We start from the raw sequence: 14558 nt of genomic DNA, 5'->3' as shown, positions 1-14558 counted from the left end.
GGCATGCCAAGGCTGCACACTGAACTACAGCTTGTCTAGGGGCCGGAGCCCAGCACCAGCTCACCAGATTCAGTGATGACCGACTGTGGCCTTGCTTAGCCCCCTCCTCAGCCAGCCAACGGCAGGGCCCGCCCCTCCGTACCTCACCCAAGAGGTTACCAATCCCTGAATCCTCACCCACTGGGGTCTCCTGGGCCCTGGCACCCTGGCAGTGCCAGGCTGGGCACTAAGAGTAAGAGATCCCTGGCACCCACCCGGCTGCTGCCCGCGGCCGCTGGGCAGTCAGCTGAGCCGCCCAGAGCTGATACATTTGGACATTTCTCTGGCTCCTGGGGGCAACAGGCGGGAGCTGGTGCCTCCTGCCACTTCGCCCGGCTGGTCAGACAGGCAGAGTTTTCTCCTGAGCTCAGGGCTTTGCTCTTGGTTCTAGAAAAACAGCCAAGGGCCTTACATAAGCTCCCAGGCACCCCGGCCCTCCACGTGCCAACCACTAGGAGGGAAAACATCCTCCCCGGAACGGCTGCAGGTCTGCTCACCGCTGTGCCAGCCCAAGTCCACCGCTCCCCGCACCGGCCCTCGCTCCCGCCAAGCTCCACCTCGTCAGGTCCCGGGGCAGTGGCTGCCTCCCCTAGGTCTCTGCTCGCACGGCTCCCTCTGCCGGGAGCACCCTCTCCCCATCTCCCATCCACCGTTCTCCCGGGCCCTGACGATTCATTCATTTGTCCAACAATTATTTCCTGAGCACCTACTGTGCGCAGGCACTGTGAGGGCTCTGGGGTTAGGCTGGTGAAGAAGCCAGACTGGGCGCCAGCCCTCATTCAGCCTTCACTCCAGCAAGGGAAAGAGGCACACGGGTCAATTCATTTTTCTCTCTGGGTTTCCATAGCTCTTATCACCACCGAACATGCCGTATAATTTATGTATTTATGATTCAGTGTCTGTCTCCCGACCTGAAAGGAGGCTGTAAGAGAGCAGGGACTGTGGTCTGCTTCATTCACTGCTGTATCCCCCAGAGCCTGAAACAGTGCCTGGAACGTACTAGGTGCTCAATAAATATTTGGTGAATTAATAAAAAGTGCTGGGAAGTAAATAAACAAGGAAGAAAGATGGGAGTGGGGAGAACCCACCTCGCCCTCTCTAAAGAAAGACCTTTTAAGATAAAAACAAGAATCAGCAGTCACCAGCCATGGGTGGTCTCGGGCAAGAGCCCTCCAGGTACCAGGAACGGCTGGGAGGCTGGAACGTTCAGTGCATTTAAGGAACGGAAACGAGACCAGTGTGGCTGAGCAAGGGGCAAGCAGGGGGATGAAACTGAAGAGTTCGGCAGGGCCCACTGTGAGCCCACGGAAGGAGCTCGGGTTTTAGTCCAAGCGCAACAGGAAGCCACAGAAGGGTTTTTACTCAGGGAGTGCTTTGCTCTGGTCTCTGTTTTTAAGCCGTCCCTCTGTGGGCTGAAGGGAGACAGGGTGGAGGGGCAGGGCTGGAGCAAGGATGGCTGGAAGGAGACCGGAGAGATGGGCTGGGCTGGCCTGGGATGCTGGTGGAGGTGAAAGGAAGGCGGTGGATTTGAGGTATGTTTTACAGGCAGAAGAGCCTGGCCTCGCCTGGGCCCCCGTGCCACCGCACCTAGCTCTGCCGAAGTCCTGCCTGCAACCGCAGAGGTGGAAAGAGCTGCCGTGGCCTCTGGGACCACACAGAGCCGCTTTCTCTCCTCCCTCTACGCTCCATCCACGTTGTACTATCTTGCTCTTTGCCTCGCTCGGCCCCGTTTAAAGCTGTCACACTGTGTTGTCCTTTGCCCTCACACCTCTCCCCACACGCTGCAGGGCTCCTAGAGACCACGACTGCCAAAGCCATTCCCCAGGGCCCAGCCAGCCTCTACCACTGACCTGCTCCCTCGCAGCTGCCCAGGCGACAGCCTTCGGCCTGCTCCCCATTCCCAGTTCCCTCTGCTCCACGCCTGCAGCCCAGCTCCTGGCCCAGTGCCCATGTGCCTACAGCGGAAGGCCCTTGGGCCTTTGGCAGCTGGGGCCCCCTGGGCTCCAACCTGTCTGCAGATGGAGCCTCAGGGAGAGCAGAGGACGTGCCTTAGGTGGCAGCATTGGTGGCTTCCAACTCAGGCCCATCTGGCCCCAGAGTCTCAGCTGCTTCCACAGCCAGAGCCTCCTCCCTCTAGATGGTCCCAGGGGGGCCCCGCAGGCAGTGGTGTCGTAACTCGACTGGCCTCCACGAGCAGGGACAGGACCCCACTGTGTCTAGAACACCCGGCCCCACTCCTGACCCCACTGGCCTCCTGGAGCCTCAGCCTTCCTCTCCTGCCTCCCTCTGCAGGGCCCTGTGAAGAGGTGACGTAACCTCGATGGAAAGGCTCTCTAGGACCCACGAAGGTGGCTGTCCAAGCGTGTATGGGGCCAGCTGTGCCATCCCCAGGGGCTGCCACCCAGCCCTCTCTTTGCTATCACCACCGTCACCGCCACCAGAACCGCCATCACCACCGTCACCATCATCTCCACCATCACCACCACCGCCACCGTCATCACAGCATCACAGAGGCTCTGACTGAGTCTGACCCTGTACCAGGCAATGGGCAGAGGGCTTTCTATGCATTGTTCATGTCGATTCCCAACACAGTCCCATGACGTACAGACCATGCTTATTCCTACTTCATGGAGGAGACTGGGGACCAGGGAAGTCCGGCAGTGCCCGAGACCATGCAACTAGTATAGGGCAGGGTCAGGGTCCCAGTCCAGGTCTGCAGCCCCTGAGCCCAAGCGCTGAACCATCACAGGCACCACTGTGGGACAAGGAAAGGTGCCCTGAAACCAGTCCTTCCCTCCCACTTAAGTCACCAGGCAGTGCAGATATAGCTGCTGGTCCAGCCAAGACCCCCAGTGTGGGCAAAGCCCCTCCAAGTCTTCCCAAGTCTATGGGGAAATCTGCCTCCCAGAGCTTTCCAGAGCCTTTAGAGCGTGGTATGGGGAAGGCTTGTGTCTGCTGAGGCCTGGCCTGGTCACCCCAGGCCGTGTGCGTGTGTGTGCGTGTGTGTGTGTTCACAGGTGCACACAGGCAATAAGCAACTTGTTTATCCCTTTGTCAACAACCACACATCAGCTAATGTCACAGCTCGAAGAACAAGCTACACATTCAATCCGGGAATTCTAGAATCCAGGAATCTCAGAATCAGAATATCTTAGAATCACCCAGGACCTTAGCGGCCCAAGATATTAATTACGGTCACCTGACACTCTATAGTGTATGTTTCAGAGCACAGGCACTGGAAGCCGAGACCTGTGTCAGAGTCCCGGCTCTGACACCAGCCCACCTTGGCACATGGCTCAGCCTGGCAGGGACCTCGGATACCCTGTCTATAAAATGAGGGTGGCGGCTGTCCCGTGGCAGGCTCGCTGGGAGGATGAACTGGGGTAACACATCAGCACCTGACCACGCCACCAGCCACTAGGCCAGCATACAATGAGCCCGTGATGGTCCCTCACGCTTGTGAGCGCCGTCAGCCACAGAATTCCAGAACCCTGGAACGTAGGCATCCCAGAAACACAGAGTCTGGTTTTAGACCCTGTGGGCTCCAGATCTTTACACAGGGAATCTCTGAAAAGACTGGGACCCCTGAAGTGGCCTAATCATCACCAGCGCAAAGATCACACAGTCACACTCACACACACCTTCACACACACAAGCACACACAGAGACATACATACAATTACACACTCACACGACACCCAGTCACACAGACATCCATCTTACTATCACACTCACAGACAGACACGATCAAACTCACACGCAGACACACACAATGACACACACTCACAATGACACACACTCACACACACACACGTTTACTCACATAGATATGCACTCACACACCTCACACGCTCATTATCACAGACACACAGACACACACCACAGCACCCACTCACACGCCACACACACCAATGCAGAGCCTGCATCTAGAGGCCTGGAGAAAAGTCTCTATGAGGCTGCAGGAAACCTGCCTCCCAGAATCTTCCAGCCGGTGTCTCAGAGCCCCTGGAACCCTCTGTCTGCTCCCTCTTCTGCATGACAGCCCTGCAGATGCGTGACGACAGCCCGCCCACCCCCAAGCCTCATCTGCCCCAGGCCTCTTGCCACCAGCTCCCTCATCCACTCCTTGGGTGGCAATTTCCAGATCATCTGCTCGTTGGGGCCTCTCCCCAGTCATGTGCAAGTTTGCCTTCTTACCTCCGCAAGGACTGGGACAGGTTTGCACCAAGTCACCCAGAGTAGAGCAGACAGGTCACCTGCCTGATTCTGCAGGGACAGGGATGGATCTCTCTTGATGCAGTCTGGGAGCCCCAGAGCCCAGCTGGCATCCCAGTCAGACTGAAGCAACTATGGGGCATGTGGTCCACTGGTCCCCTCTGATCTTCTTCAGAGGAGCTGCGGCCAAGTCAAGGCTCCTCTAGCCTAAAGAGGAATGGCTGAAATCTGGCCTCTAAGTGCAGAACCCGACACAAAACTTGCTCTGGTCTGGCCAGCTAAGCCTGTCCACATATTGCAGCCACCAGGGTTCTGTCACCAAAATCAACAGCTCACCCTCCCAGCTTTGCTGTGTTAAATGAATTGGATCAGCAGCCCCTCCCATGATGGCTCCCATTATTTGTTGAGCACTTACTATGTGCCAGGCACCTCATTACAACCCAGTGAAGTAAGCACTTTTGCCCTTTCCGATTTATAGGTGAAGAAACTGAGGCACAGAGAGATTAAGGGATTTTCCCAAGGTCAAGAGCTACTTAGTCAAAGAGCTGGGGTTTGGATCTGGGAGGTCCAAATCCAGGTTCCCTGTTAAAGGGTTGTCCAGGCCGGGCTGTATACAGAAGGTTGCAGCCCCCTCCCCCTCCTCCAGTACCTGTCCATGTGTCTGTCACTAGACATCATCATTTGTTTGTTGGCCCTCCGCCTCGTGACAAGTACCAGCAAGTGAGGCTGTGTCTGAATCTTGATCAGTGTGTTTGAAAATTTCCCAGCAGGTGACTCTGATCATTTTTCACTCGCTCTGCAGTAATTAGGACCTTGGGTCTTACTTCAGCGAACAAATCAGGGTGAACATGGCCCCTGATGGAGGGAGAGTATTCTAGCAGGAAGAGCACTGGGTCAGGAGCCTCAGGGCCCAGGTTCGAGTCCCAGCTCTACCCTCTCTGCATCGTATAGTCTCAGGAAGCTTCATTTCCTCTTGTATAAAATGCAGAACAGGATTCTTTCTCTACCTCACAAAAGGGACAGCAGATGGGAAAAGAGATTCAGAAAGTACCTTAATGAAAGAAAAACGGCCTCCCTGTACCAGGCCCCATGCTAGGCACTGCAGAGACATTTCTAAGCCTCACAAAAATCCCTTAAGGTGCAAGTTATTATCCCAATTTTACGAGAAGCCGATGCTCCCCTGATGCTAAGTGCCTTGCCCCTCGGGGCCAGGCCTGTGACCATGGACTGGCTCATGTGTCTCCCGGCCAGGACAAGAGCTGAGTGATCCAGGGTGGAGGCCTAAGTCCCTGGACCAACGATGAGTGAAACACAGCCCTGACTGCTCATCAGGGCCGGTGGTCAGGGGTGAGGAGAGGGAAAACCCTGAGGCTCTTCTCAAATAGCATCATCAGTGAGACTGCCCAGGCCAGAGTGCAGGAAAGGCGGATTTGGTAGAGGGAGGGCCTCCACGTTGAAAGAAGAAGGTCTGCAAGGCAGGGCCAGGCCTGTGCTGACCTTGGCCCCAAAAGACTGTGGCTTCCACCCTGGAGAAACCACTTCCCTCTCATCCTCTCCCGCACAAGGAGCCCCAGAAGCTCCCAGCACTTGCTCCAAGGGTATCCAAATACCTCGTGCTTCCACACATGCATGCTCCCCACATGCATCAAGCACAGCCCTGGTTCTCCTTTCTGAGAGCACAAGAAGAAATCAGGCCCTATGGCCATGTGCCCACACGGCACCTGGCACAGGGGATACCCCAGGCCGCTCCCAGGGGCACAGAAGCACCAAGACTTTGTCTGTTCCCTTCTGTTCACTGCTGTGTCCCCCAGGGACCAGAACAGAGCTTGGCACATAGTAGGTGCTTAACAAATACAAAAGAGAAAGAGAGAGAAGGGAATCAGGAAAGCAGATTTGTTTTCTTCCCTCCTTAGACTGGCAGCCATGAGGGGGAGAGACTCAGCCCACATCTTTCTGGATATCAGGAGCCACAGACCCACGAACCTACGCCCACAGACCCATGAATCCACACACCCACAGGTTCACAGAAACATATACCCACAGATCTATAGATCCACAGACCCACGGACCTAAAGACTCCCAGACCTACACACTCACACATTCAGAGATGCACAGACCACGGAGCATGGAGCATGGGCCCACAGACCATGCTCCCAGCTCCCTGGGCTGTCTCTGAGCCCCCAGCCCAGCCGTAGCACTCCTGGGGGCATAAGGATTGAGGGCACAAGGCAAGAGCACATCCTGGGAACGTGAGGGAAGAAAACATTCTGCAGCAAAGAACGAGAGAGAGCGGAGGGGCCGGAAAGGAGCAAGGGGAAGGGAGGACAGAAGAGAAGAGGGGGAGAGCCAGAAGAGGGGGAGAGAGGATGGGGGAGAGGGGAGGAGGGCGCTGCTCCCCCTGCAGCCCCAACCCAGCCCAGCAGCCTCTCTTTCCAGACATGGTTTTTGAGCACCCTGAGCTGGGGGTTGGGCGCCCAGAGAACAAGGCAGCCGAGAGGGAGACAGGCGCCACTCAAGGAGCCCCTCAAGAGCCTGCTACTACCTTGGACCATGTTCAGAAGCTGCTGGGGGTGGGACAGAGCGGTGCCCAGAAGCAGACTTTCCTGGGGAGCCCCACTCGGGGCACAGGGTGAGGGTGGCAGAGATGGCAGTGGAGGGGGACAAGGGCAGGAGAGTCGGAGGCGACCCCCCACGGGGTCAGGATGTGGGTCTGGGTCCAGGACCACAGGGAGGCTGCAGCCATTCCGGTCCTTGAAGCTGCTCCCAGCTTGGCTGCGGGCTCACGAGGGTCAGGCTGTCTGGAGCCAGCGACGGCGAGTGGGAGAGGAGGGCTTCTGGCAGCCACCTCCCCACCCAAGGTCAAGGGGAGTCAGGGCACAGGGATACGGAACTGCTGCTTGGTGCCCCCTGGTGGGCCTAGAAGATGCCCTCTCAGAAGCGCCTGGAATGGGGGTGGGGGGGAGGGGCAGAGGTAGCCCCTCCCCCAAGCTGCCCTCCTCAGTGCTCCAGAAGCAGGCCTGGGCGGCTCTGAGAAGCCAGGCACGGAGCTCAGAGGTCCTGGTGTGGTACCCAGGCCCCCGGGGTGGGGGGGGGGGGGGGGCGGTGTTGGGGAGGGCGGGAGCGAGTTTGGTGCCAGCCAGCTCAGCAATCCCCCCAGGATGTGCTCTTCCCTTTTCCTCTTCCTCCCCACCAGACTGCAGCCCCAGAATCCGTCCCACTCAGTGCCACCTGCCCTGACACCTACTGGGTCCTCTCCCTCTGGTCTCAGCACGGATGGTGGAGGTGGAAAGGGGACAGGGAGGTCTCTAGACTCCCCCACCCAGTCCCCCCCCATCCCAGGCCGGGGTCCTGGAGCCTGAACAGAAAGTTTGTCCTCAAGGGTGGACAAGAGTTTCCAAAGCCAGTCCTTGGGGCTGAGGGGAAACACTGATCCGAGAGGCGGTCTCACAGCACGGGCAGGGCCTGAGGATTGAGACGGTGGGGAAGCAGGCCCAAACTCCTCAGCAAGACCCTCTCCCGCGGGGCCTAGCCCACGGACCCACAGCTCCATCTGCACAGCACCCTAGCCCTAGGCAGTGCCAGCATCTGCTGGGTAAATCCCACAGGCGGCGAGAGACAGAAGGACAGACTGGGTCCCTGGTCAGGCCAGCCTGAGCACCCCAGCCCCTAGGACGCTGCTCACATGGCGTGTCAGACCCCATCACACTGCACGGCAGACGCAAGCCAGCTTCCTATCTCCCTCTCTCCCTCCCTCTCTCTCTCTCTCCCTCCCTCTCTTTCTCATACACACACACACACACACACACACACACACACACACACACACACACACGCAAATAGGGACACACGCACACATGCATACACCTGGGCCCAGAACATAGACTCCTAGGGCCAGAATACGGCTCAGGGTTCTCTCCAAATGCCAGTCTCATCCATGGCTCAGGAGCCCCCAGGACCCTAAAGGGAAAGAAAGACACAAGCAGAGCAGCTGACTGACGCCTCCGCCTGGGCCCATCCAAGAGCCCCTCCCCCAGGCATCATGACCTCCCCCAGAGGCCCTCCCACTCCCTGCCAAGGCCTCTTGCCCCCCGCATCCCACACACACACCACCCAGCAGACAGTTAAAACCCGATCATCATGAACACTCATTATATAACCAGCCCCGACCTGCTGAGGATTCCTTTTACCCCCTAGAGTCCCAGCTCCAACCCCCCTCCTGGCTTCCTACAGCGAGGAATTGGGCACCCCCTGGGTGCTGACCAGAGAGGGGGCCGGCTCTCCCCTCTACCCGGGCCTCGAGGAAAGTTAAAGGCTGCCTGGGATTTCCCCCATTCCATCCCCTGCTGCGGCTCTCCCTCCACCAGCACTCCCAGCTCAGCCCCCTGGACACTGGCACCAGCTATAGTCCCGCTGGCCGCAGAGCCGCAGCAGCTTAGGGGCAGCGGAACTGACAGCCCCCGGCCGGCAGCCTGACTTGTTGAATAAATTTCTGCAGCGCTGGCTCAGCCGGCTTCAGCATTGGCACCGAGAGAACTTTCGTGGCCTTGGAGAAGGGACCGGTCAAAGTTTCCCGTCCTTCCTCCCAAGGCACCTACCCCGAAGGTACAGGGTGGGGGGCCGGCCTGATGGGCACGCGCGGGTGGGGGACCGGTCCCCAGAAATAAATAAATAAACGCCTCAATAAAGAAAGAACCCGACGCGCCAAGAAACTGGCACGGAGCGGAGCCCCCCTTTGCTTCCCCTTCCCCCCATCCCCACCCCCACCCCACCTACCTTGGCATGGACTTGGCCGGGCAGCGGGGGGTCGTCCACGTTAGAGCCGCAGGGGCGACGCGGCCCCCCGAAGCCAGAAATCGAGGGGGACCTGCAGCCCCGCCAGCTTCCCCCCGCCAATTCAGGATCAGCTGAGCCCCCGGGGCGCGAGGGGCGGCGGGCAGTGGGCGGCGGGCCCAGGGGCCCGGGCCATGGCGGGAGGAGGCGGCGGGCTGGCTGGAGTGTCGCGCGGCTCCGGCGAGCGGCGAGAAGCCGGCAGCGCGGACGAGCCGCGGACCGAGCCGGAGTTGGAGCGCGCGGCAGGCGGCGGGCGGGCGGGCGGGCGGGAGCGCGGCGCTCCGGGGCCGGGGCCGGGGCCGGGGGCGGGGGCGGGGGCGCTGTGGGGACCGAGCGGCGGGCAAGTGCCCGAGGGGAGCCGCGCGGGCGGCGGCTCAGGGCCGGGGCGCGGGGTTCGCCCGGCTCGGCTGGGCTCGCGCCTCCGGCCCCGGGCTCGAGGCGCGGGGTCTGCGCGCGGCGGGGGCTGCGGAGGAGCCCGAGCGCCCGGCGGTGCGGGGACGTGCGGCAGCGGCGAGACCGAGCCGCGTCGCGTGCGAGGCAAAGCCGTCCTTATACTGACACCAAATGTCTTCGGGGAAAGCTGCAGGCGCGGGACGCTGGAGGGGGGAGGCGTGGAGGCGACAGACAGACTGACGGCGACGGCTGGTGAGTCCCCACTTCTCCCAAGCGGACAGGTAGCCCCCAGCCTTGAGGCTACCTCCTTAAAATTCAGGGTCGTGCCCGGGGGAGGGTCCTATCCCCTCAACATGGGGGCTGCGTCATGCATAAAAAGGGAGGGACCCTATTACCGACCACTCCCAAGTCCCAGGTGCCTGGTTTGGCCACATTACAGTCCGGATTCTCACCGAGATGCTGTGAGAAGGGTGGGGAGAGGGTCCTTCACTGCCCCAGTGAGGGGCTGCCCATCTAAGACCACCAGCTTTTACAAGGTGGAGCCTGGCTAGAACTCAGCTCCAAAGGTCACTCCACAGCCCAGGCAGCCTCCCCTCTTCTCATCCACATCCAGGTTCTTCCCACCCTTCAAGGCTTGGCTGAAAAGCCACCTCCTCCAGGAAGGCTTCCAAGAGGGCTCCCAAGTGGAACAGATGCCTCTCTCCAACTGCAAATGCCCCAGCCTTGCCAATTCCCCTGGGCAGCCCAGGCCACAGGAGCCTGAGGGGTCAGGAACCTCAGCTCAGCTCTCCCACCCCCACTTCATCTTCTTGGAGGTTGGTGGGTGGGGGCATCCTGCTGAGCTGGGGGCTGTGGTGGGGGGATACTGAAGCCTGCCCTGGAACCACTTGGTCTGGCAGATGGACAGAATGTTGGGGGAAGGTGCCTTCAGGCTTGATCCCAGCTTGGCCCCTTCCTGACTGAGGGCCTTGGGCAAGCCCCTTAAGGTCTCTGAGCCTCAGGTTCCTCATCTGTGAAATGGGGGTAAAAGTTTACACTTTGCAGAATGAGAGGAGTCTAAAAAGGTTTTAGCGCCGTGCCTGGCGCACAGTAGGTGCTCAACAAATATTCACCGCTTCTTACCTTTTCGTCTGTCCAGGGAAACAAGACAAACCTTTGTCACCAGACCACAGTGCAAGGTCTTACAAGCACACATCAGGGTAGGCGGTGTCTCACAGGCATGAACTGAGCAGGCCAGAAGGTGTCCACCGGTGGGACGGATTTATTTCAGAATAGAGTGGGCTTCAGATCAGGAGTCTCAGGGAAGACCTCATCAAAGGCCAGAGGCTTGCACCGGGCCTCGAAGGCTTGTGCAGGATTGAGATAAGAGGAGACGGGGTGGGTGGAGAAATGGCATCGAGAAGGGAGAAAGGACATGCGCAAAGACATGGAGGTGGGAATGAGGTGGCGAGAGCAGGCACTCCATGCCCTGACCAGCTGAGTGCCCAGCTGGACAGCCCCAGGCCTGGGAGAGGGAAAGAGATCAGGCAGCAGGGCAGGGAGAAGATGCCTACTGTTGCTCGCTTCCTCTCCATTCTCCTCTGGCAACACTTACATTAAGTTCAAAGGCTGGACGGGACCCTGAGAAGCCACCAGATGGTGAGTTCTCAGGACTGGGGCTTTTCAGTCACAGTCTCCCAAAGTGACTGCTCAGCTGCCCCCACCCCAGTTGCATACCTGGAGTGACATAAATCTCACCATCTCGTGGGGCAGCTCCTTTGTTCTCTGTGCATCTCTGATCATTCAAGTTCTGTTTCAGATTTAAGGAGAAATTTGTGCCCCCCTCCATGATCCAAGTCCCTTTCCTGTCCCGACAGGACTAGCAACCCCTCCCAGCCTCCTTCAAGCATCCACACTGGCAGGAAGTCCTGCTTTATGTCCAACCTAAATGCTTTATGCTTCAACTGAAACCTTCATTGTCCAGTCCTTCACTCTTCTGCCCACCCCACCTCTCACCACTGGGATGGGCTCTGTGGACATGGAGGGCGCACAGACTAAAGGTCATGGAAGGACTGTTGACGAGGGGCGACCCTCAAAGCTGCTGGTGAACGGGAGTGCAATTCCAGGCCTCCGCAAGAAGCAAGGCTGTGGCCGTCTCTCCTGGAGGCCCTCGCTGGCTGCAGGAGCTTCATTTATTCATTATTGCTATTTATATTGGGCCTGGTATTTGCAGAAGGCTGCAGCAGCCGTGCACACTCATTAGGCCCCGCCGTGCCCTGGGAGCGGGAGCCTGCCAGGGCCCTGCCAGGAGGTAGGTGTGATGGGCCCCAGCCCGGAGTCCCCTAGTGCACCCACCTGACAGCTGGGCCAGGCTCCCTATCCCCTCCCCCAGGGACAAGACCCAATCCTTGTTGGACCCTCACTCCCTATTCCAGCAGCTGCTGGGCTTCTCTGCCCGTCCCCGAGGAGAACTTTCTAGCAATTTTAGCGGCTGGAAGGGTAGGGAACACCTGTCAATGGGGGTAAGCAAGCTGGGACTAAAGGAAGCTGGGGCAGGATTCCTGCCCTAGGACATGAGATAGGTCCCTTCCAGGCCTAAAGATCCGAAGAGTACAGAGACAGAGATTCCAGTATCCTCAGAATCCACACGGATTTATTTCTCAAACACCTACAAAGCACTTTTCTGTGCCAGGCCCTGGTCTAAGCCCTTGACAAATATTATTAACGCGTTTAATCCTTTCCGCAGTCTTGTAAATTGTCACTACTATTTTACAGATGAGGAACCAGTGGCAGAGAGAAGTTAGGTGACTTGCTCAAGGTCACACAGCTAATAAATGGCAGAGCTGGTATTTGAATTCAGGGGACCAGGCTCCAGAGTCTGTGCTCTTAACGAGGATTCTGGATTCTAAGATTCAAAAACTCTGAGGCTTCCCTGGTGACGCAGTGGTTAAGAATCCGCCTGCCGATGCAGGAGACACGGGTTCGAGCCCTGGTCCAGGAAGATTCCCACATGCCGCGGAGCAACTAAGCCCGTGTGCCACAACTACTGAGCCTGCGCTCTAAAGCCAGTGAGCCACAACTACTGAGCCCACGTGCCACAACTACTGAAGCCCACGCGCCTAGAGCCCGTGCTCTGCAACAAGAGGAGCCACCGCAATGAGAAGCCCGTGCACCGCAACGAAGAGTAGCCCCCGCTCACCACAGCTAGAGAAAGCCTGCGTGCAGCAACGAAGACCCAACACAGCCAAAAATAAATAAATTTAATTAATTAATTAAAAAAAAAAAGGTTCAAAAACTCTAAGAGTCAAGGTTTCCAGGATTCCCAACAGGCAGAATAACCCCACCTACTAGAGCAGGGAGGGGACGGCCTGAGATACCCTCACATGGGCCACCCCGTGCCGCTTCGAGCACATTCCGCCGGGGCGTGGAGAGGGACTGCTCTCAGCCCAGTACCCTGGATGGCTAAGAACCAGGCCCTGGGAGCAGCCCACCATGATCAGAGCTAGGGATAGAAGAAAACCAATGGCAGAAAACGAACGTCAACATTCCAAGAGCGTTTATTAAGCATCTACTGGGTACCGGGCCTGTGCCAGGGCTGAAGGACGTGACAAGATAGAAGGGTGACAGAAATGCTGACTGCGGATGAAACAGGGTGGAGATCTGGAGTCAGACTCAGAGGGAAGGTGGGCCAAAGCTGGTCCCCCCAGAGGCAGGTGCTTGATGGGTTCAGAGAGGCCAAGATGGACCCAGAGCTCAGTCTGGAGGGTCGTGGCTGGATTGGTCAGGGGAGAGAAGAACCGGAAGTTTCAGAGGGGAAAGGGCAGAGAGTGAAGGGAGAGGAGAGAAGATGAGAAGCCTGGGCCACAGGGAAGGAGAGCCCCTGGGAGGGGCCCCCAGAGAGGAGGACCCCGATGTGCCCATCCCCTCTCCCAACAAGCCCCCAGAAAGTTGCTAGATGCACACAGGCCTTGTGAGAGTGGGGTTTTCAGTGTGGGAATGTCAAGAAAGGATGAAACCCCCTGGGAGCTGCTGTGCACAAGGCCAGCCCTGGGCACGTCAGCCAGTTCATCCGCCAACTGGACGAAGCTGACGGAAGCAAAGGTCAGAGCCAGAGGGGCCCAAGAGGACACTGGCATCCCTTCAGGGTCGCTGCAGCCACAGGAATCCTTCCCAGGCTGGAAGGGTGGTGGTCCAGCATCTCACCCAGCTGAGGAGAGGCAGCCCCCTCCCCCAGACAGGTGCCCATATCCTCTATCACCCCACTTAACCCGGCAAGAGGGATCATGGAGCCCATTTTACAGATGAGAGAACCAAGATCCAGAGAAATGAAGTCAATTGCCCAGGGTCACATAGCTAGTGAGCGGCAGAAACAGGATTCTACGCCACAGTGAGTGAGTGAGCGAGTGTGTGTGTGTGTGTGAGAGAGAGAGAGACAAGAAGAGGGAGGAGAGGGATCCATCTCCAACTGCCCAGGAAGGAGGCTGAAGGTGGCAGAGGGAGAGGGGCCAGATCTCAGGACCCCCAGCTTCCTGCCGGGTGGGAGAGCCCTGACTCACAGCCAAAAGAAGCCTTTGTTGCCCTAGAAGCTTCCCAGATGGGGCTTGAAGAAGCTAGTCTGGGCGCAGCGGACAGGGCTGCCGTACGCCCCAGACGTCTGCAGTGGGTGGGGACAGGGCAGGGGCAAGGAGAGGCGGCAGCTTCATTCCAGGGTGAACGGCAGCCCTGCCCAGACCCCCAGCCCAGACAGGACACCAGAAACCCCCTAACGTCCGACTAGCGCGTGACCATTGGCAAATCACCCCCTCTGTGCCTCACAGCATCGGGCGCGCGTAACCGGCAGGCAGTAGGTGGTCAGTATTTGCTCAGTGCGTTCCTTGAATGCCAGCACTCAAACAGTCATTTCCAGGTCCATGTTACTGATCAGGGAATTGCGGTGACGTGGCATGCGGACAGTCACTCCAGGTGGTTGTCAGTGACATTTATGAACCACCTACTCTGTGTCAGGTATTGGATGTATGGAGACGAATGAAACCCAGCCCAGCAGGGGGATGGCCATGTTCAGATAACCGGTGGTAAGCGCAGTGGAGAAGGGGGCCCACAAG

At 58.4% G+C, this 14558-nt stretch overlaps 1 long non-coding RNA gene across 1 annotated transcript; it reads left to right on the top strand.

Moving 5' to 3' along the window:
- Positions 1-9439: 9439 nt before the first annotated feature.
- LOC138414223 (uncharacterized) lies at positions 9440-12690 on the top strand. Its single transcript, XR_011246666.1, has 3 exons — positions 9440-9729; positions 10091-10292; positions 12232-12690. It is a non-coding gene; the product is annotated as an uncharacterized lncRNA (long non-coding RNA).
- The last annotated feature ends 1868 nt before the right edge of the window (positions 12691-14558 follow it).

Source organism: Delphinus delphis, chromosome 11 (genome assembly GCF_949987515.2).
Source record: "Delphinus delphis chromosome 11, mDelDel1.2, whole genome shotgun sequence".
Classification (NCBI taxonomy): Eukaryota; Metazoa; Chordata; class Mammalia; order Artiodactyla; family Delphinidae; genus Delphinus; species Delphinus delphis.
The sequence above is the reverse complement of the archived record's forward strand: the minus strand, read 5'-3'. Positions and strand labels throughout refer to the sequence as shown.